Raw genomic sequence first — 23,711 nt, 5'->3', positions numbered from 1 at the left:
ATCTCTTTGATGTTGTCTTATTCCCAGGACAGCAGTTGAGATCATAAGTAATTTTCTTCCAAAAGTGGTTTATTGCTGTTGACAGATGTCCTGGGTGTCGTTTTTTGTTGTTGTGTGGGGTGTGGATTTTTTTCTTGTTTTTTTCCCCCTTTTTTTTTTTTTTAAACATTTCAATATTAGCACTTTAATACTGCCATACAACGTAAGAAGTATGAATATAAGTAGTTGTTTGATATTTCAGAAAGAAACTAAATTAATAAATGGATCTCTACCTTGTAGTTTTGAATGAGTGTTTAAAAGACAACCATGCCTAGAAGAGGTTCTCATACTTCTTTCCTCATCAATCGGGAGAGAATAGAGGAAATAAAAAATTGAGCCTCATTTGAGGCACCAAGATCTGACATCTGATTGAAGAAGATTTGCCATTTCAGACTACAAATTCTATAACCCATGTGTTTATTTTGTAGGATGATGTTACATGTGAAAAGGCAGGCTTAAAAAACCCTCAAAGCCAAAGCCCTTCCCCAAAGTCAAAGTCTCCGCTGGATGCAGAGATGAGCCATGGCTTGCCACAAACAGTGAGAAGATAGTCGATTTCTTTGAGAAGCATGAGGGACGTGACAGCTACTACGAACCAGGGCAGAGGACAATGGGAGTGAGCTGCACAGCGTGTCACAATGTGAATTTTGTGAATTTTCATGCTCTAGATACAGACCGTTTACCAGAGGAACAAGTCCTCAAACACTTCTAAAGGATGTTTGAAGCAAAAGTGTTACTTCAGTCAACAAGGTGATGGGCAGGAGAAGAAAAATAACAATTAAAAATTAAAAATAATCAAAAAAGAAGAAAATTTCCCATTTTCAGCAGAAGCTGAGGCTGGCGTAAAGGTTACCAGGAGTCCATGAGTCACCGTAGAAGGGTGTTCATAATAACCTGATCAGACAGATTTACCAGGCAGTGCAAGAGAGACTTTTAACAAAAGCTGTAATGAATCTCAAAGACTCTCTGGATAATGCCCAAATTTGCTATGTGCCCCACTGAACACGGCCTAAAAAAAGTGAAGGACACTTTTCCGATTTCACATGGGCTCAGGAAAGGGTCTGATGCAGGCAGAGAAGATAGCATCTCCTTCTGGGACAGCCTGTTCCGTCAGCTTTGTATGTTACAGACTCAGAGAAACACAGAGACATACTAATTTTGCAGCAACCCCTCATTAATAAACAGTCCTGTGGGGTCTTTGTGGGTTTGGGCGTTCTCTGGGTTTTATTCTGCTCTTGGGAATACTGGCTCTCTAAAGAGAGATAATCTGCAAGACAAGGCCAGGAACAGAGCTGAGGTAAGAGGTATACACATCTCATCATGCAACAGACCGAGGCAGCTGACAGGAGCTTCAGTGCTTTGCTCAAGGTCATATAAGCCGTCTGAAGTAGGGCTGGGAACAGAGGCCAAACTTTTGAGCATAGCCTTGTGTACAATACTGCTTGCTAATCCTGTGCTTCTTAAGGCATGTATGGCCTTTTTTTTTAAATACTGTAAGTAACATTGAAGCAAGCACGGTCCGATAAACTCAGTGATTTTCTTTTTTCTTCTTCTTTCTGTTTTTTAATTTTTATGTGAGCTTCACACCTCCCACTTTGCACTCTGAAACAAGTTCTGATTCATACCTCAGCTTTGACAAGGAACAAATGATGCAGCCTTCATATACGCTCAGCTCTACAGATCAAGTCCTCGGGCAGTGTAAATCAGCATAGCCCTCATGACCTCTCAGACAGTGAGGATCTGAACCTGGGACATTCCACATCCAGTCCAGGGTAACTGCACATATTTTTTCACACAAAGAAATGTCCCATACTGATCAGGCTCAACATTGGGCACAGAGGAAAGCATTAAATCCTTCAGAACTTCTACACACAGATGCCTAAATGTAGCTATTTCCCAGCGTCCTCAAGAAAGTTCTGAGCTCTACAGTAAAAAGAAAGTAAAAAAACCAAGCCCACTACAATTCTCACACTGAGACCATGTTGGCACTTAGAGAGACAAGAGTTTCCCATGAACTAGCACTTGTGCTTTCTAACACACATCTAGTTCTACAACAGACCTTTCCAGGATTTCTTTGTACTTTACACTTCATAGGAGACCATCTGGTCCACTCCTGAGCTCCAAGATGTGATTTGTTTACCCCCTCCCCCCCAAAAAAGGGCAATCCAAAACAATCCCACCACTACTTAAAGCTGAATATGCAAGCTGTTTGTAGTGGTCCACACACACCTACTCTCAGATCTACCCTGTCCTTGCTTCTCCCTTCCTGTTGCTCATACACATGCCATGTTCAGCACCGTCTGCTTGCAGCCTACCCATTCTCCTCAAACACTCAGGTGTTTGTCTGTCAGTGAGCAGCAGTCACACTTAGTTCAAGTTTCCGGTACTGAGTCAGGCAACAGGAACAACAGCACATAACACAGCCTGTGTCCATACTGCAGCTGAAAGTGAGATGTGAACTAATCTTGACTGAGCCAGCAAAAGAACCAAGAACAGTGATGATCCCACAAACCTAGGCTTCTGTGCTTGCTCGCAAAGCCAGCCTGGGACCACAGCCACACTAATGTGCACTGAAGTTCTTGTCACTGCAGCTTCTCTCTGCAGTTAGGTGTTCAAACTAGTTTGCGTATGCCCGTGCATCTTGCAAGCTTGCCTCTAACTACAATACTGACAGAGGATCTTGGGTGAGCTAGCACTGGGAGCAGTTGCACAGCCTCTCCCCTTTCACGTGTCGGAGAGTGGTTGCTAAAGCAGATGGTGTTAAGTGGGGAAAGGAGCAGGGCATCTTTATAACTTCCCCGCCTACAGTAACACCAGTCTGGCGACTTGCTAGCTTCCAGAGTTTGTGTTCCCCAGCACTGTGAAAAACACCCATCTGAACTATCTGTTGAGAAATTATACACAGAACCACCCTCAAAATAAACCTGAAATTGGCAGAAATCAAAAGCAGATCTCAAATGATTCATGAAGAGAAAACAGGATTAAGAATATCACTGAATGTTACACACCTGAATCGCATGACTAGCTCTGGAAGTTGGCAATATGAGGCAGCAAGAAAACTTGGGGTTTCATTAGTTGTCAAAGTGATGCAGCATAAAGGTGCATTCTGTGTTCCCACCAGAGTCTCCAACGGGATTTCTATTGCAGTGGTCCTGCATAGAGGCTAGTAACATGCTGTATTAAAGACTTCAGTCCCTCTGTGTTGAGTCTGCCGAAACAAAGTATTTCTTTAAGGAGTTCTTACCATCACATTTTTAATAGCCTCTCTTTCTCCTCACAGAAGCAAAACTAAAGAACAAGGAAGACTTTGTGTAATATTAATTCAGTGATACTTCTCAGGACTAATAGTCACCTTTTGTAGAAGTGGGTTTCATTCAAAATTCATACTACTGTTGACATGAACTTCAGATGAAACCTACTTTCTAAGAATATCTCTTTTGCCTGTATGCACACTAAGGCAAGTCCTAGGAAGACATTTTAGCTAGAGCTCTCACTCCGTGTGCTCAGTTTGTACAGTGGAAGCAACCTGTCTCAGACAGAAGTATTAGTAGTTGAAAAAGCCACATTCAACCAAGCCATGTGCCCAAGTCAGCACACTAAACCAGGGAATTCCACACCTCCTTTCATGTTCAGATATTGGCCCAGGCTTGCCAAAGCCTAAGCAACCAGCATTTCTCCTAGCTAAAGGCTTTAAGCAGGTACTAGATATTCTACTATCAGATCAGACCTTCTGCCAGAAACTACTGTCAGGCTGCTTCTAGCTAGTTCATTTAGAATGTCAACCTTCCCACTGTTACAAAGGCAAAAGCTTGAGCCCAGATTGTGTCACAAGGAAAGTCAAGTCACCAGTGCCTGGTCCCTTCTGGAAAACATTCATGTCGAGAGCGCTCTCTGCGCACGTTTGCCCCCAGAGTTTCATAGAGAAACAGGACTCAGCAGCTTTGGCAGCATCCTCATGCCTACCTTACCCTGAAACCCGTGATCTACAGCTGCAGAGGAGTGGGCAGAGAACTACAGAGAACAATAGCATTGTAGTGAGTTGTGAATCTACACAAAAGTTCCCATTGCTTCATTCAGCATTTACTTTTCCGTGGTCTCCTGCAAACATCTGGGAAACCCCCTTGAGGGTGCAGTTGGTTCTGAAAACTCAGGACGTTTGCTTTTCCCAGGACACAAGCAGCATGGGAGGTTAGACAGTTCTCTCTACTGCCTGCAGGACCACCTCAGCTCATCTCTTCATTCAGAAGATTAATTCTCTGCTTAGCCTAGGGGAAAGGATTCCATTAGGAATTTGGGGAGAGGGAGAATAGAAAAAGTTGGGGTCCTGTCAAGGACCTCCCTTGTCATCATCAACAGCAAGCATACAGGTTTGTGGACCCTGCGTACAGAGCTACTAACCGGACCATAGGGTAGTGGAAATGTAAATTCCCTCTCCTAAAGACATTGACCCAGTTAGGAAACAAGACCTGTAGCATCTTCATTTGGCCCTTGTGCTTAAGAGAGCACAAGATTTTCATACAGATTGAAGGATGAAAGAAAAGGATGAAGAAAAGATGAAGAAAACGGAACTAAAAAACTCCTCTCTACCTTATCAGCTCTGGGTCCTCGTCCGGCTGCATTCAGAACACCTGACTTTCAGTTTGCAAAGTTGCAGCAGGGAGCTTGCAGGGAGAACTTCTACCAAGGTCCTTGCCTATCTGAACAGTGATCAGAAAGAATGAAAAAACCCATCTAGACCAAAACTCAGAATTAAAAGCTGGGTGAAGTGGAAGCACTACTGCTCACTCTAGAGAAGTATGCACAGCTAAAAGCTCTGCAGCCAAAGGGAAATTACGAATGTTGGCTGCGGTTAGCAGGAACAGAAGATAAAATGCCAATTTCTGGTCGCTGCCATGGGAGCAACAACCACCTGGGTCTGTTCTAAAATCAAATGAAACTCTAGGAGCGATTGCTGGAATCCTTTCTGCATCCTCACGCTGAATTGTCTGCAGGAACTGATCATGGTTTCTCTGTAACCAATGGCTAAAGCCTCTGCTACAGGCAGGCTACCTCTGCAGGGTGTCTTTAGCTTCTTCTGAAACACAGTGCTTCTGGTCACTCTGAGAAATGGAACCTGGAGGGAGTTTGTCTCGAGTGTACTCTTGTTTCACTAATATTTTAATTCCCCACTAGCAATGAGATTAAATTAATTGATATAGATGCATTATATGTAGAAGTGGAGAAAGTTTGAAGATAGAAAAATTCATAGGGGTGAGAAAACAGATTTATCTGGCAGCTGAGACAGCTGAAAGTTATTAATGACTTGCTCCAGGAATTTGGATCTCAGTGTCCAGGATGTTATTATGTGTGTCACTATCCAGGCAAATCACAACGGAAACCTCAGAGAGGAATGCGATGATGACAATAATGTCCCAAAGACTCACCTATTCTCACTCACATATTCTCCTTGCAAGGCTTTATACTACACTCACTATTCTCTGTATATATCCTTTCATTTTTGGTTGTTACTGTGACAGTACAAACTGTATTTTGACCAAAAAAGCAAACTGTTGGCATTAAAAAAGGCTGCATCAGCAAGTGTGAGTGACAAATTTCTCTGCTTTGCATAGTTAGCAAGACAAGGTCTTCATGCCATGAAGCAAACCTGCATTTTTGTGTTTAAAAAAAGTAACTACTTTGAGAAGAATGTTGCAGTTCTCTTTTCAGGATTTAGTAAGACATAATCTACAGCTTCAGTGGAAAGATTTCAGCAGCCACATTCAGAAAGATACTCAAATACACGCCAGCCTTTGGATGCAGAGGTGTATATCAACATTTGAATGATATGACTTGCTTATCTAAAATAAACACTCAATACAATTCTTTCCTGAATGCAAAAACAAGCACCAATTCAGAGTTCAGTACTTGCACCAAGGACTCCAACAACAGCCACATCAATTGTCTAGTGGCAATTGTCATTGTCCTGAAACTCTGTCATCAATAGCATCCAAAGCGGCAATGAAGCACAAGCAAAAGCTATAGTTTAGGTAAAACCAAAAGAAATCCACTTTTGCTTTAGTACTGACATACAGATTTGTTTCTTTCTTAACAGATCTGTATTAGCTGGGTGAAACTGCCACCTGCTGGTTACCTCGCTGTCGTCCTAACTGCGATTTAGGGCTCAGCAGTTGTGTTGCCAGACTGACAAAGCAAAGAGCAGATTTGCAAGTACACAGACACCAAATCTTGCAGCTCAGCCTTGGACAATCTGCTCTTTAACACTCACTACAGTCAGAAATTATACAATGGCCCAAAAGAAAGAGACCGCATTACCTAAAAGTCTGCTTCAACTCAAGTTCTTGTGGTCTTCTGACATTATGTCGGTAACAGAAAGAACATTCCAAAGATAATTAAAAATGGCTGTCCAGAAACAGAGCAGAGGAACCAAAGTTTACAGCAATGACACATGCTCCAGGATGTGCGTTGCTGTTTAGGACAGGATTTTGAAAATGCCATGTCTGCGGCAACTGTTAACATCATAAACCTCATGCTGGTCTTCAAAACACAAAGGTTTGGATCAAGGAAACATCAAAAAAGGAAATGTGCTCAAAACAGTTCTCAGACAGACAGAAACACAATGCCTACAGCTCTATATGCATAAAAGCATAGCTTCCCTCAGGCAAATGCCTTCACCAGAGTGTTCTTCATGGCACAGAAACCCTCAGGGCATCAAGAGGACTCCCAGCCCTGCAAGTCTCTTTCACATGCTCAGTTGCATTCATTAATATTTGTATTGTGAATGCTGAGTCCATGCAACAGGCCAGTCCTTGGCATCATCTCTCAGCCCATCAGATGATCACGCCCAGTTACTCATTAAAAAGAAAAGCTCCCTGGATGATATAAGGATGGCACTCACAAGCATGCACACACGGGCACTAACTCAATACTAAGGTCCTGAGATTAGGCTTCTTCTCTTAAATGAACCTTCAACTCCATGTACTGTCACCTGTAAACCCAGAGAGTCGCCCTGCCTAAAGTTACACAGGCACCATGGAACGCAACTGATGAGCCTTCCCCCAGCTTCCAGTCATGTCACAGACATGTCTTATTTAACGTATCTACAGCAGAACAAAATTATTGAAGGAAAAAACTTATTTCTTGGTTCCTTGTGACTAGAGCACCCAAGATAGCATCTAAATGCAGAGCTGGAAGTAAAACCTTTGTGGTACATATGATACATGCCACTTCACACAGGAGAGCAAGTAGTGAGAGACATCCCTGGGAAGGGCAGAACCAGATAGAGTTTATGGGGTGAGTAAGAGGTAGTTTTGTCTTTCCCAGGGCTGACGTGCTCTGAAATTTTTTCCATTTGCTCTAACCCATGGCTTTAACCACCAACAACCAATTGTGTCTGGAATGACAACAGTGCTTCTTGCTGTTCTGCACAGGGAAAGGTTTCAGCTCTGGAAAAAGGCCACTCCAGGTATAAGACTGGGCAAGCCACGCACTTCAGAAGTGACTGGAAGCTCACAATGCACTCAGTGGTCCAATAGCCAATGAAAGTATCAGGAATACCCAGCAGCTGGAAGAACAACTACTACTGTGTACAGGGTGTAGAAAGAAATGAGCTTCTCACAAGTAAAGGAGGGGGGAGTGCAATGGAGATACAGCATGCTCAGCAAAGAAGCAAGTCTTTGCAAATGAGAATTTTGTAATAATTTCAGAACCTCTCAGGCACAGATTCTCCGTTAGTCCCACGGACACTGCCAACACTTCTGCAAGGGAAACAATAAGGCCTGTTGCTGTGACTTAAATGGTAAAATCAGGGAACAAGCTCAAAAAATAAATCAGAGATGGCCTCTTCTGTTTTGCTTGATCCTGTACTGTACATCCATTAAAAATTTGAAATCATTTTGAAAAGGAAGCTGTGCAGCAACAGGCTTAGACAAATGTGGATGTAAGAGCAGCATCATTCTCAGGCAAATAGGTTTGGTATTCTCTGATTTTTGTTAAGGACAGTCAGCTAAACTGCTATATCTCTAGGCAGATTTATGGCACATTGCTATAAAACAAAAATGCTGTTTGCAGATGTGAATTTTCTGGTACCCATCTCTGTCTGTAGACCTTTTATTTAACCCTGATAAACTCAGAGATTTAAAAATATAGCAGATGTTTAGAAGTTTCATCAGCAATCAGTTACGTAATTAACAGCAGCAGTCAAAAAGTGCATCTGAGAAGAATGCTCAAACCATACATTCCCCTTTAAAATACAGCATTGACTGCTGTCTAACCATCTATGCTACATATTTTTGAGTAATCCCTCTCTCATCTACTGCAGTACAGAAACATAAGGGTATTTTCTTTCACTCCAGATGCACAGAAAGCATTTGATTAACCCTGACAGTTCCCTGGAAATCTAGGGGCTTTCCTTTTGTAGGACTCTGTTGTGAAAACTTTCTGCTCTTTCCTTTCAATGACTGGAACTCTCACTTGCTGATCTTTTATTGTATTAAATGCAGGTATAGAAACCAGCTATTATTGCACTTGATGATTCTGGTGCAACTATCAATCAAGGCACTTAATTTTCCATTTAACCCTCTCCTTTGTTTCTCTCTTGTTTACCCATCAATAGTTTTGCACACTCAATAGTTTGTTTTCCACACAATTTCACCTCTGAGCCAGCGAAAGACTAATGTTGAAAATACACCATGAGAAACTCAGGCCTCAGGAATCCTCACCTGTAATGTGAGGCTCGGCTATCAGAATTCATTCAACTCATACCAGTCCTACAACCCGTTACTGTATGACCCAGCATCTCTTCAGAAAGACTACAGTTGCTACAATTTCATCTAGCTTTTACAGCTTGATTCTACAGACAAACTTTCAATGCATTTTAGGAGCTCCAACTGAAGCCTGACAAAATCTGATAAACTTAAATGATTACACAGTGCAAAATACAGAAACCTCAAACGTTATGCCTGTCACAGTCACATACTCATTTGCACTCGTAGTTGTGGTTTTTGTTGATAATAATATTTTATCAAAATAAGGAGGCAAATATAGTCAGAAGTGTATGTTTCTGAGTGTGATTCATGTGCAACAGTAAAATTCACAAGTAGTTTTGAAAACATTAGCCAAAGTCACTTTGGAAAAACCTGCTTATAACAAAGATTCTGGGAGCTGCATTTACCCTCTGATAGCTATCATACATTTCCTAGTCATCTAGTAGGCCCAAGTGATTTAGCAATGCATTGCTGTGTATCCCCATCTGGCAAAGGGCCGTGCAAAGATTGTTAATGATTTATGAATGGAGTTGCATTCAAGCTGGGCTCAGAGGAACAGCTTTTCTTCCAGCCAACGTAAATCCAAAACAAAATATATCTGTACAAGTACCTCAGAAAGAATTTGGGGATTTCCCCTCAGTCAGTCTGTGAAATGCTGAATAAATGAAAAAATAAAACAAGACTGTAACAAACCTAGTTTAAATTCCTTCAATTTTTCCCATCTATAAAATATCACTTTTAGTGGAGAAACACCAATTGTAAGATTTCCCTGCTTCTGTCTTTTTGTGCTCTGTAATGTGTCAGCCTTACCAGGGATATCAGCATGGCAAGAACATAAGGAGAAATAACAATGCATATGGTAAAAAACTGAAATAACTTATCTATGCATTAAAATTCAGGGTTTTTTTTTCCTTGCAACAGTAAGCTCCCAGGTCACTGAAAAGTTCCAACATCCAATTAAAACATCAGATGTCAACTGGCATACAGATTCTCACTTCTTAATCCTTTCTGGATTATGGTGTGACCTGCCCACTGCTGCACCAGCACTGTTTGCAACTGCATTTGTAACCACTTGGAAGACCTAAACCCAAATATTAAGAGAGACAGTTGTGTATTTTTTTTTCCCAGATGAGACAAGGCCAGGTGATTTCCAAGGAAAGAATTTTGAGTTGCTTTTATGTTTACAGAAGGGCAGAATTTTCATATTGGACAGAGCTCCACACGGTTTGGATTACACATTAAACAATGTTAAAATCATTTATTCCTTTATGATTGCAGGTAGTGAGGGCACAAAGCCTGGGTCCGTTGGAGTTCAAGTGCATCACACAGAAGTGTGCCAAATGCAGGCACGCAATGGCCAGGTGAATAAATTCATAGCTTTCAGGAAGAAGTTGCCAATGCTGACCTGAAAACTATGGGAAAACCTTGGCTACAGATCACCTGTTTTCTCTGCCTGCCTTCCTCGCCACTCTAGGCAAAAATCATGATCTCGGCACTGCCACTCATCTGCAGAGCTGAGTGGATGGACTATCACAACCTTTCTGCTCACATTCTGCGTGCACACACACTCCCCCAGGTGCCCTTTGCAAAGGAATATATAGGAAGGTGAACACTTGGCTCTCCAGCAAATATGTTTTGCAGGTTTATTGCAGCCAATCCTGTGCCATTGAAAAGGGAAAAATTCTCTGGAGCTTGACAGACAGAAAAAGGAAATTAGTGTATTTTTACCAAGAACTATTTTTTGTGCAGCCGGCAGCAGAAACCAACCTTTCGAAAGCACAGGGTCAGGGCGTAGGGCACAAATATCCTCATTATACTGGTGGTGTTTTAGAACAGAAAACTTTATGCAAATTCTGGAGAGCCTATCTGATAACATCACAGAAAAACAAAACAAATCAGATCATGCTGTTCCAATTACAAGTTGCTACACTGAGGTAAACTTGTACTTTCCCAGCTAAACATCTCAATATTGTGAAAATATTATGACTCAATTATTCTGATTTGTCTCTTCTTTGTAACACATACATGACACATTTGAAACAAATTAACTGAGATGCTAAATATTTTCATATAAGCAAAAGCATTGTTTTCAGTTTCCCTTCCAAGCTTTGTCAATGCTCAATTTAATCAAAACTAAATGTATTTTCTCTACAGCCATAACAAGTGGAACATTTCAGCCCTTTAACTGAGGCTTAAAGACCCAAAGCACAATATTAAATCCTGCCCTATCATTAAATCACTGAATACGCAAACTGAATGAGCTTTCTGATGGGCTGTATCAAGAAAAAAAAATTTAAAAGGGCCAACCAAACACAAAAAACCCCAAACACAACACACTCAACCAAACCCCAGATTCACAGACTGCCAAGTTCAGGATTCAGGCAGGAAGGCCCCCCAGGAGGGCTGCATTCTGTTCCCACCCTTAGTGAAATATGTTTTTTGACAATTGTTAAATATGTACATTTTTTCAAATTTCTGTCACATAGTTTAACATCTCTCAAAAAGGTCCCAGTACTTACGGGGCAAGCATTCTGCTTTTTGTGAACATCAGTTCCTTTTGAGATACTGGAAGACAAGTACCCCTGCAATTATTTACTCATATAACAATAATATAGAATAAAATACCTAAACGTTTTAAAACTAGATTACTATCCTAAACTGCTCTTGTGACATATACAATCTCTTTCTACAGAGATGTCAGTCGTGACAGTAACATTTTGTTGCAATACTGCTCTTTTTAACCCTGTTGACAACACATTACATCTTGCAATTCTTCATGAACTTGAAAAGTCACTACTGCTGCGTTCCTCCCTGAATGATTATAGGAACTGAAAGATTGAAACATGGAGGTACTAAATGCTTTATTGCATTACCATTAAGTCTGCGCTTCATTTCAAGTATGCAATATGTCAGCTGGGATGAAAGGCTACACTGGTCCATTGAGTTTAGTGTATGCTTCGGTGATGACTGCTTGTGGTTTAAGTCATTTGACTGCAGTCATGTAGGGATTTTGGCCATGTGCAATCATAACAATTTTACAAACACAGTTACAGAAATCTCCTCTTCATTAGACAATCCCATTAGCAGATTAGAATGTACCTCCGATAAATTTTAAGTCCTGCTCTCCATAAGCTTATACTGCTCTCTATCCTCTGTAAACAACAGAAATTTCTGGTTTATATCCTGCCCTTACTTCTCTAGGAGAAGACTTAAAAGAAGAAATTATCAGCAAAATAAGCTCTGGGAAAAGGAGACCTCAGCATGACTGGACCCTAGGAAATCTGTACGTTCAGTGGGAAGTTAGCAAACTAACTAGAGTCAGTTTACTTCTCCCCAACTTGGACAAAAACTCTATCATACCATCTGTTGCCGCATTCCTCCTACCTGGAATTTTTCTCAAGCATCAGCTACAAAACAACAGGAGACTTCCGCTGTTTCATGTATGTTCTGCGGGAGAATAGCAAATTAAATCTCCAATAACATTAAAACTGGTCCCAGGCCACACAAAATAATCTGTTTTAGAGCTTTTGCAGTAACGCTCATCACCTTAGCAGGCGAGAATCCTGCTGGTAATTAATAGAGGCTAGCAAGGCTTGCTGTGTGCTCCATGGCTTCCAGGACCTGTCTCTACTGTGGTTCAAATATCTCCACCGTGGATCTTCTGTTTCTGGAATTACTAAAGCACAAACCACTGCAGCAAAGCATGCAAAGTATTCTGGGTGTCTGTAGATATTAGAAGCCAAAGCAAACCCAGCTACTGACAACAGAAGACAAGTAAGGTGGGGAGGAGTAGAGGCCAAGAACAGACTGTGCAGACAGAGGAAGAGCCAGGCCACCATAGTGTAGTAGCACAGTCCTTCTTCACCCAGCCATACATGACGTTAGCACCCCACATATGTCTCCCACCCTGGATGTCTTCAGGGTTTAGCACAGATAAATCCAGTCACTCTCTAGTGCTGGTTTCACATTCACATCAGCTGGGCCTGTCTCCTGCAGGAGGCATGAAACCCATTGCCCAAAATTTCTTGATTGCTCCTTTTCCATTCCACCTAGAAAGACGGTAGTCAGCAGCTAGGAATTTTGCACTAGAAGCACAGTAAAGCAGGACACAACATGTTTTACGGGGACCATTGCATTTTTCTGACTGCGACATGTTTTATGGGGACCATTACATTTTTCTGACTGGTTGAATTTGGCTCAAGGCATAAGCAGCCTAATGAAATGCAGCTTACTGTTGTTGACTCATGCTGAAAACGACCACTTGTCCTGCAGGAAGAGTAAGATTTGCTCAATCTCTCAGGAACAAATTGGCAGCTCTCAGAGAAGCGAGTGAAAGTATGAGCAAGTAAAACGCTTCTTGTGGTACTTCATTGCCAGGTCTGAGGTGGCAGGATTTTTCACTTCTTTTTTCCATTCCATCTGTTCTGGTTTATTTTCAAATTTGCGACATGTGACATTTATCTTAAAGAACCAGCACCTGGAATCAAGTGGATAAAAGTATATCTCCATTTAATTAAAAAAGGCCAATCCCAGGGACTTAAACTGCAGAGAAGTGCTTGCAAACGTGAGCCTAAGCACGTTTAAGACTCAAGAATACACTACAAATATGAAAACACTGAAATTTATCTAATCCTGTTAAGCCACTCTTATGGTTTTGAGGATCAGATTCAGGATTTTTGAGTATTTAAAGATGGTGACATGCACAAGAACTGGATATACTCCTTTGAAGGTCATAAAGCCACCTGGAAACTCATTATTAACATCCACAGGCTCTGAATCTTGCTGGCTATTGCAGCTGGAATAATAGCATCATAACAGCATCTGGCTCACAGAACAAGAGTAGTAGGAGGAAGAGGATCCAACGGCAATGCAAACACAATCCCTGGGGACAAGTAAAAAGGCAGCTAGCCTCAGAGAGGAAAACACACAACTCTTTAGCTACTTCTAAGCTCTGATAATTCTGACAGCACATGGAAGAGCAGAGCAGCTAACCCTGCTGTCACTGATTTAGAGAGACCTCTGGGCAAGATGTGGATGCTTTAAGACTGCTTTTCTGTCATCACTGTCAGTTTATATATTAGTTGTTTGTTTCTTCTTTATAACTCCCCTGAAATGCCTGGCAGTGAAATATTCACTGCACAAGTGCGTATGTGTTTTGGGAGCAGCAGGCTTGTAATCACAAATAAGTTTTTTTTTCTACACCTCATCCTCTTACCCTCATTGCAGAAGACAGTCTTGCATCTCCAGAAATGCATAGCCCAAGTCTAAACACTTTGTTCCAGTATTGGGCCTAGAGCAGAGTATGTGAATGTGGATAGAAGCTCAAAGTATGGCACTAAATAACTCCAAACTCAATCTATTCCAGAAATGTTCTTTAATTTATGGCCTCTCCCTTTGAGGTCAGAAGCAGATACATGCACAGCAGACTCATCTGTGACACCAGAGGGACAGCAAACCAAAATGTGTTTTCAGAGGAGACTCTTAAAGGGCTGGCTTCCACCCAGTTCAGGGACAGTTCATCACACAAGTGATGCACAGTATAACCGAAGACTAGGACCACAAATAGACTGAAGGTGTGAATTCCCAGCAATCTGAGTGATGCCTGAAGATGAGCCCGACTGTAAGCTACAGTTCAACCAAGATTTCTCTAGGGATACCAATACTTGCTTTGTGCATTCAGCAAGGACATCATCTCTGCACATAACTTGCTATGTACCTACTCTATCTCACAATCACTCAAGTCAAAAATAGCTCTGAATTAAGGAAAGGGGTTTTTTGTCCTAAAATAATGTTATTTCACCACTAATCCTTACTTTCTAACTGTCAAGATCCACAAGGCCACCTCCTTGTCTATCAGATATAGCTGGAAATTGAAAAAGCAACAGAAACATGAGATGAAGATCAGGTTATGAGAGCGGAACAGCACACTAAGTGAGAGTACATGAAAGGTTACCGGGGTCTATGCTGGGGCTTACAGAGGAACACAAGTCAAAGCTGTCACAAGATTTAGGCACAAGTACACAAACACTTAGCACAGTCCCTGGAATAGATCTGTGCCAGCTCCTTCTCTTTTAGGTAAAGTGACTAAGCAAGCTCCCAAGGAAATTGCCCTTTTCAACAGTCATTTCTGTTTCATCAGTAACGCCTAATTAAGTTTCTGACCCTTCTTCACCCATGGAAACCTACCCTACAACGTGGTTCCACAGCAGCTCACAGATGCAGAACGCGTTGCTTGGTATTTTTATCATATTAAGACCACTCTTTTTACATACTTTGGCTCAGATAATGGTGCACAGTGTCCAGACAGCTGAGGTGTAGATCCCATGATGAAACAGTTCCAGGGAATGCAGACAAACTCCAACCCATATCTTAGGAGCTTGTGCTTGTAAATAGCAAAGAAAGGCTCAGATCAAGCAGAAGGCATAGGCCAGCAGGAAGTGTTAACAACACGCTATTGTTTCTCTTGTACCAGAGACCAGATGTCTCCAACAATACTGCCCTAGGCACAGAACATAGAAACAATATGACTGTCTTAAGTGGCTCACAAACAGGAAAAAGCCTTGAGATGAGAAGTATTGGCACACCCATCACACTGGTTGTGAAGAGAAACACAGTTAAGTGCTTACACATCTCTAGTCCATAGAAATGCATTTTCCAACAGGTAATTCATACAACCCACCCGAGTTAAGGCAAATCCCCCAGGATGCCTGTTTCTTCCTTGATCATAAACAGAACTTAGATGATCAGCTGAGATTTCCATGTCTAGCTTATAGATAGTGACATTAAGGCAGATGAAATTCAACCATGGGGACCAAAGGCCTTTCTTTAAGTTCACATAGTGCTGATATCAGAGCTGTGAATCCGATATCAGACAAACCTGCTCCCCCAGATCACATCTAGGTGGGTCTGCAAGTAGACAGAAATAAGCCTTCCTGGGTCCTGTGCCAGCCAGAGCTGTAGTGACTCAACTGGCCTTGCACCAGGCGCAAGCCCTCTTAACAGGGTGAATTAGTTTAAGTCCTGCACATACACAGCCCTTTCCAAGCACAAACAGAAAGAGCTTTTAGCAGCATGCAAAACATCACATAGATATCATTCCTCCTCCGGTGGGTTTCTCCCAGAGGGGACAGTGACTCAGGGAACAGTGCTCCCATCTCCCAAAAGCACAGCTGGACCTAGCAGCATCCCCAGGAATGCAAAGACTCAAAAAACTTAGAACAGTGTCTGAAGGTTAGAGATCTGACATTTTAAGGAGCAGCAGGTTTTGGAATGAAGCAGTTTGATGGTCTCATATAGACTCGGTTTTCTGTCTGTAAAATGTGTGCAGAAGTTATCCTCTTGAGCAATATATACAGCATCGTCCATTTCTTTGTTAAAACCTTGTCTCCCTGGGAAGAACAAACACAGCAGCTAATGCAAGTTACAGCCCTGCAGAATTATTGCTCTGAGTTTTACTGATTATATCAGCTGCCATTCAGCTTGCTGTAACAAAACCAATTTGTCCTGAAGGAAAGCAGCATGTAAAGAAAGCCACAGAGTGCAATGAGGTATTAAAATGAAGATCACTGTTACTCAGAGGTGTAGTGTTGCTCCAGGGCCTCACTGACACTAACACTCTTACTTAAGTTTTAGCAGAAAAATATCTACATCTTAAAGCCTGCCATGCACACGAGCATTCATCTGCACTCTATTTGCACCCTCAGCAGAGAGGGCACGAGCCATGCAAACTGAAATTCTCTTTACCTACGAGTAGTCATTCCCCATGCACCTAGGGCTCAGGTTATGTTTTTTCAAGGGAGAAAGAAATTTTCCACTCACTAGCTCCATACAGAATAGGGCACAAGAGTCTTGTTTCTATGTTACTCTTAAAATTCAGTCCTGTAATAAATTAGATGGTCATCACTGACCATATCTTGGGTGCTTCCCATATCTGAATGGCTTTAGCAGGGTTGGAGCAGGACACTTCACACTGCACATATCAGGGCCAAATCCAAAGATTTGCTAATCTGTCCCTCAAACTGTTTGTTGCTACTAATTTGTATCTCAGTAATCCCTAAACCTCACAGAAGACACTAGTCTTGTTTTACTGCGTGCTCTATATACACATTGAGCAACTGAATTTCTGTGCCAAAGAATTTATACCCTAAACCAAAAAAGGATGGAGAAAAGATATGAGTATCATTCTTATTTTACAGGCTTGACTGGTACTTTGCATTCTGGCCTCTGTAGCCTCCCTGCTTGCTGCTAAAGCCACACAAAACACAAGAGTGCTTACTTCAACGGCTAGACACTTGCATGCAAATGAAAACGAAGTGAAGTTGTTACCTTATTTGCAACTACATGTAATAACCTCAGCTGTAACAAATGTCTCAGCACTAGCACCCAGCAAGACAAGTCTCAGCAGTCGCCTTCTCTCATGTACTCACCACTTCACCAGTGGTGAGAGGTAGCCTGCCAAAGGTGAGGCTAATTAGTAAAAACCTGATTTCCAGTGAAACTTCACTAAAGGAGGAGCCACTAATTTGCATGCTCAGTATTAAGGAACAACAAAACTGTTGTGAATTCAAATGGATTTCTCAGCAGATTCTAGTCTAATCTGATGAGCACAAAAGTTTTCCCTTTCCTGCTGATGCATGAAATGTTTAGCTAATGATGCTAAATGAATAGTTCTCTTATTCTGACTGAAAAGCTCCCAGTGCCATCTGATGTGCATATTGCATATTCCCTGTATGTTTTATCCAGCACATGTCTCTGGCTGTTGTGGTTTACTGGGCTACTAGTGCACCTGCAGTTTGTTTCCGTAATACTGCCTGTGCAAGCACACTTCAGGGGGCTAGCAAAACACAGGAAGAATCCCTTTCTGGTGCTTTAAAAAGATTATTTAAATATTTGTTTTAAGATGAACCTAAGAGAGGGACTGAGTCTGAGAATAAAGAATTTAGTTCCACGGCGTGGGCTAACTTTCAAGCTTTCCAATAATAGCAACAAAATCAAGTATTTTCTGAACTTTTAGAAGGGTTATACAGGTACTACATTGTGAGCTACTTGGAAGCTAAGGCCCTGGGGCTTCTAGAAGTCTGGAACAGCTTGTTAAATCCTGGTCCATGTGTTGTTTTGATACCCTTAAAAGGGTACGTCCCATCGCTGCACAGTACACTATAAAGCCTACGGAAACACTGCTCTGGAATCCTAAAATCAGGGTAGGCTGGGACTCTTACAAATGAAACAGCAATTCACTCAGTGAGTTCTGCTGACTTAATAATTTCCTTGCTCTTTACTTAGTGGAAAAGCAAATTAAAACACGCATCCATACAGCACTTTCTCTATGAAGACTATTTACATGAATGCATTCAACCTGCAGTCATGAAGAGCTGTCACCCAGTCAGGTGATACAGCTCAGCTAACAGCACTAAGTCACCATGGTCTGATTGTGACTGTTGGTGCAAATTGTCACATGGGAAGGGATACAATGTGTAGAGCTTCTGGTTTTACTACATGCCACATCACAAGTAGGAGATGTAGAGGTAATCTCTTACAGCAGAAAAAAAAACCCTAAAAAGTTTGGGGTCATGTCTAGCCTCTTTTCACTGAATACCAGGTTCTGTCTCTTTTAGTGGCTAGAGAACAGGACCCGTGAGTTACCCAGAGATTGAAGCCACAGATCTGAGTAGGGCTGAAACTACAGGATAGCTTTCCTTATGAAAGTTTCATCGGCACAAAATTTAGAGCATCCACCACTCACTAAAGCTCAAGTAGATTCAATACTGGAAAAAACTTGAACTTTTGTGGTGCTTAGGCATATACTACACATAAAGCTGGACCTGTAGTTCCTGGATCAGGCCAAGGCTAATAACAGAAGCATCAGAAATGTCTGTTCACACAACACTTACACCAGTGACCACATCATCAGGGGCATGAATCTATCTAGGTCCCTCAAAAATCAATTTATCCATGTTGGTTTGGTTTATTTCAATGCAGGAATTAGCCTGACAGATTAGGTAGCTTGGTTCTTCTCATTAATTCCTTTAGTATACACAAGTGGCAAGAGGATAAAAAAAATGCACCCAAGGTAGAAAAGAATGCAGAAGGAGTGAGAAACAATCATAGTGTTTCTAGGGGGTCACTGTTTTCCAGAGAACTGCAGGTGGCAAGTCTCTTCTTGCTTTGCACAGGTGTAAGGCTTGTACCAGATATTTGCTCCTCCTTCAGCTCTGACTTTTTGTTCTGGAATTATTGGAATGATAAAAAAGAACCTGCATATTCTATCTGTCAATTGGCATTTCTTTTACTAGGTAAATATTTAATTCTTTTTTCTTTTTTTTTTTTTTCTTCTCCTTGTGTGAACTGTGCTTCCATTAGCCTCTTAACCCTGGATAAAGCGGAGCAAATTCCAAGCAACACCCATATTTTTGCATTTTGTTATTTCTCTACACAAACTTACCCTCCATCAGTTACATATCCTAGAAAGTTGTGTCATCTTTCACCTGTGTTCCTTGGTAAGTATATTTTTCTGGAATACAATGCAGTTTACGTAGGAATACAGCACTCCTGCTGTGCTCATCAGCTCAGTTAGCAAAAGCTTGCTGGAATCAGTGGAACTTCCCTAATTCAAAGCAGCTAAGACTGCGGTCTGAAGTGATAGATGTTAACCGTCTTGATAAGAATAAAACTTTTTCTTGTGGACATTTCCATCAGCTGGTTACTGTTCTCCAAGGGAGTACCAGTATGGCCCTAAAAACGCTAGGTATCACACTGTGGAGTTGTTTGGCATTCCCATTTCTGATGTGTAATCCTTAGGTGAAAGAAGGACTTGCTGACAGAGATAGGACCTCTGAGACTAAAGAATGAAATCTATTTAAGAGCAGAATTTGTAGGGGCAGTAGCTGTAGCATAAGGAAGTGATACTGGAATTTACCCAACAATACAAATGATAAAGAAGGATTAGATGCAGGTTTGTACTCATGGAGAAATTAGGTCAGACTCCACAAGTCACGAAATGATTTATTCTAATGAAATATTAACTTACAACAAGGGGGAATATGTTGGCACTTTCATGGGAACTTACTGCTCAAGAACAAAAATACACATGGCAAAAAACCAATCCAAACAATTGCCAGGTTAGACTGGTTTGGTCAGAGAGTCTGATCCTCAAAAGCTGACATAGCAATCATTTATTTATTCATGGCTCAAGCAAATGATATGAACTATAGCAAGAACAATCAAGTAAATCTCTCCCATCACCAAATAAATATATTTCTATAAAATATAACTACTCAAGAGTAGCAATTTTCTTATTTGTCCTCTTAGATTTCCAGAAGACATCACTTGCATAGAATGAAGGTTTATTCGTTGACTGTTATTGAAGGGTTACAAGATACATGTTATTTTCCTTATCTGCAGTGTGTGGCATGCTTTACTTGACAAAGTAGTTGTAGATGGCAAAAGTTGGTGTGAAATGGAGAATTTCGCTAGGAGCTCATATCTGCAACAGAGAAGTTTCCATTTTCTGGGAAGAAAGTCTGAACACAGGTTCCTGGAGGAATAAGAACAGGGTTGCCATATTTGGCTGTTCTGCTTTATAACACACAAAAGCTCTGGACAACTGCTCCACATTTCTGCCTGCTTAATGACTGTGGCCAGATGTTGTCAAACTGTTGCTGTGTAGGCATTCAGTAGTTGCTGAGAGGATTCAATAATTCAAAGCTATACAACTGCTTAAGCAACACATCCACCTTTTATAATAGAGCTACCAAACACTTTACAAGGTCCATGCAAAGACACTCTGCATGCATTCAGCACAGTGTGTTTTTCTTAGGCTATGGTTATTGTCACCATTTCTGGCTACTTTTAGGCTTTCCTTGACTGCAGTGAAAAAAGAATACAGTTCTAAGATATAAGGGGGAAGCAGTAACTGAACGCTTAGCACATTTTCTGCCCTCTGCCAAGCACTGTAGCTAATTAATACAATTTAAATACTTCCAATTGCGTTTCTGCTTAAGTCTCAGTTCAGCAAACTGTTTAAGCACATGCTCAGCTAGAACAACAGGAATAGGCACCATAAGGATCAGCAAGAGTTCTCTTAAACTTCTTAACTAAGACTAATGTTTGCCATCCTGTATAACTCACCAGTCTTTGGCCTCTGTGAGATCCCTCATACATCCCTGCCTTATTGTAATATTTCTCCTTAAATTTTGTGCCTAAGCTTCGTAGAACATAAAGGCTTGGTTATTAAAGCTGTGTTACAACAGAGCTGTGCATACATAAAACTCAGATTATTCTACTACAAAGGAACTGAATGCTGCTGAATACATTTCTTAGCTTTGTTGATTTATAAGGTGTACTTCCTTATTTTTAGATAAATACCAGATGTCACCGTTATTAAAGAAAACCAAAAATCAAAACTATATACAAGATTGAACAAATAAAGCAGTTCAGTAATCTCAGAAGTTTTACAGAGTTGTTTTGCAGGATTCTGCTTATTCATTGTGTTACTATCCAGAGATTAGCATAGCAATGTCTAGATCAAATTTCATAATAAGTGTTAACTTTGGATATCATGGACTTGATTACCCACCATGAGGGAGGTTTTGTTTGCTATGTCCACTCAGGCCAGCCAGAATCTTATTAAATTCCTGCCTTCCAGTTCTACAGGAAATGTTTCTTTTTTGTTGTTGTTCTGTGTTTCTTTTAAAATCCGAATCATTTCCACATTTGCAAAGTGACTACTTTACGTTGAGGACAAGGGATAACAGTATTTTTACTCCTGTTTCAGCAAAAGTGCAATAACACTACAAACAATTACAATAACTCTGGCATCTCTGATCTTCCCTACTGTTGGTGGTAAAGACCCTATATTATATGCATGCTCAGGGTAGGATTTTTTGCTGTATCTCAGAAAAGTGTGATATATTTTCAGATGCAACCAGCATAAATGAGATGAAATCTCAAGGAGCCTAACAGGTCTAAACTAATCAGTAAAGATCCCGTATCACATTTCAAAAAACTGCCAATGGGCAAAGTGACATCCTGACCCTGCCCATCTCTGCAGGAGCAAGTTAGGAGACATTTGCCTGTTCTCTCCCACATCTGACCCACCTGCAGTGCAAATCACCGTGCTCAATGGCTCTTCCCTTGTTACACAGTCTAGGCAGATCCATGCCCAACCATACACAGAGTAAGCAGCATATAAAGATCTGTATGAAATCACTTCTCTCTTTTCTTATGTAGCCCTGGTAGGATTGCATTAACTGAACTCAGTGGGAGTTGTTTCCCTGATGCTGAAAGAATTTGGATGAAGGCCACTGGGAGTGAAATACAATCTCAGTGTATGGGAAATAGGCTCTGAAACTTGACCCCAGATTACAAACCATTGTTGTATGTGACTTGCAACGTATTTATTCAGAAGGGAAAAGGGCATTTAGGGCCTTTATTTTCTTATCCCCATTTATGTATTATTTTAATTATTAACGCTAAATAAGCAAATTTTATGTAGCTAACTTGCAGTTAATAGGAGAGCATTTGCAATTTGGTCCATCTTAATTCTTTTTTCATTCAGCTGCTCTGGCTTGCTGAATGACTAATAGGCTGCCTCTCTCCAGACTCCCTGACATGCAGATATTAAAGAGCATTGTTTATGTGGATTTTTTTTTTTTTTTATTTTTTTTTTTCCGGAGACGAGAGATTTTCTGAGGATTTGGTTATGGAAGCATAAAGTTTATGGCAAATAGCTTCAGTGAATGTTAGAAGTTGTAATTTCTTTCAAAGGCAGTAGAAATTCAACATCAAGGGACTAAAATACACTGGAAAAGAGTTGTGTGCTAACAGAAGTGATGTTTGCCTCACAGTATACTGCGAGAAGTTCTACTTTAATACAGGCATCTTGAAGCTTAGCTCCTACAGGGAATATAAGCAGGACTTGAAACAACCCCTGCTCTTTATACAGAGACGTATTTGAAAACAGATCTTCTGATATCCCACAATCAAACACCCAGAAGATTCAGACTCTGAAAACATACCATGCAGAGTAGAGTACGGTAGATCAGGAAACACCTGTGGGATTACATGTCGCCATGTCACCCTCTCCCACACAGAATTCATGTAGCTACTGCAAGGGTTTTGACTGGTGCAGTGGATTATATCCATGAAAATCTCATAGCTACCTGTACAATTTGCCTTTTCATGTTTTCTCCCCTCACTGATTGCTACTCTGTAAGTGATTCAGTGCAGAATCACCATACTTTGGGTTTCCCAGAACTGAGTCTGTGTCAAGCCCAGTCAGATGTACTTAGTTATTCAGGCATCACATGTCTTTGAAGAGCAAGCTTGATACCTTGTTAGACGTGCCTAGCTTGATGTCAAAACCAGTGCACCAAGGAACTTCATGGAATATTTAACTACCATAAATGAAAAAATGCAAGGGCCCCAATTCGAACAGTGCATGTTTAAGGTTAATGTCAGACTAGCACTTAACTTACTGACTTAAGTGCTTTACTGAATCCCTGCCAGAAAAGGCAGACCAAAGACAACTACAAGATAAAACATGGCAGAGAGCAATCTTGTATCCTTAAGTGACATTCTCCACTAGATCACCATCAAGTTTGAGATTAAGCAGAAAAAGGAAGAAAACAGATTATTCAGCATTTTATAGCCATCTCAGTCGAACTAGGACAAGAATGAAGAGAAAGGATTTGCAAATAAAAGCACTGTATGAAAATAATCTGAAAGTTTAGGGGGTTTGGGGCTCAACTTCCCCACCTTTGTTCACAAGGAATAACTCACTTCTCAATGCAAACAAGCAAAACTGTTTGAGCAGCAACAGTCTCCCAACAGCAGATCCAATGTGCTTGTGTCTGTCAGGGCCAGAACTTAAAAGCCAAGAGAGACAATATTGTGAAAAAGTTGAAGAAACCA

Source organism: Opisthocomus hoazin, chromosome 24, assembly GCF_030867145.1.
Source record: "Opisthocomus hoazin isolate bOpiHoa1 chromosome 24, bOpiHoa1.hap1, whole genome shotgun sequence".
Lineage (NCBI taxonomy): Eukaryota > Metazoa > Chordata > Aves > Opisthocomiformes > Opisthocomidae > Opisthocomus > Opisthocomus hoazin.
This window is presented reverse-complemented; position numbering follows the sequence as displayed.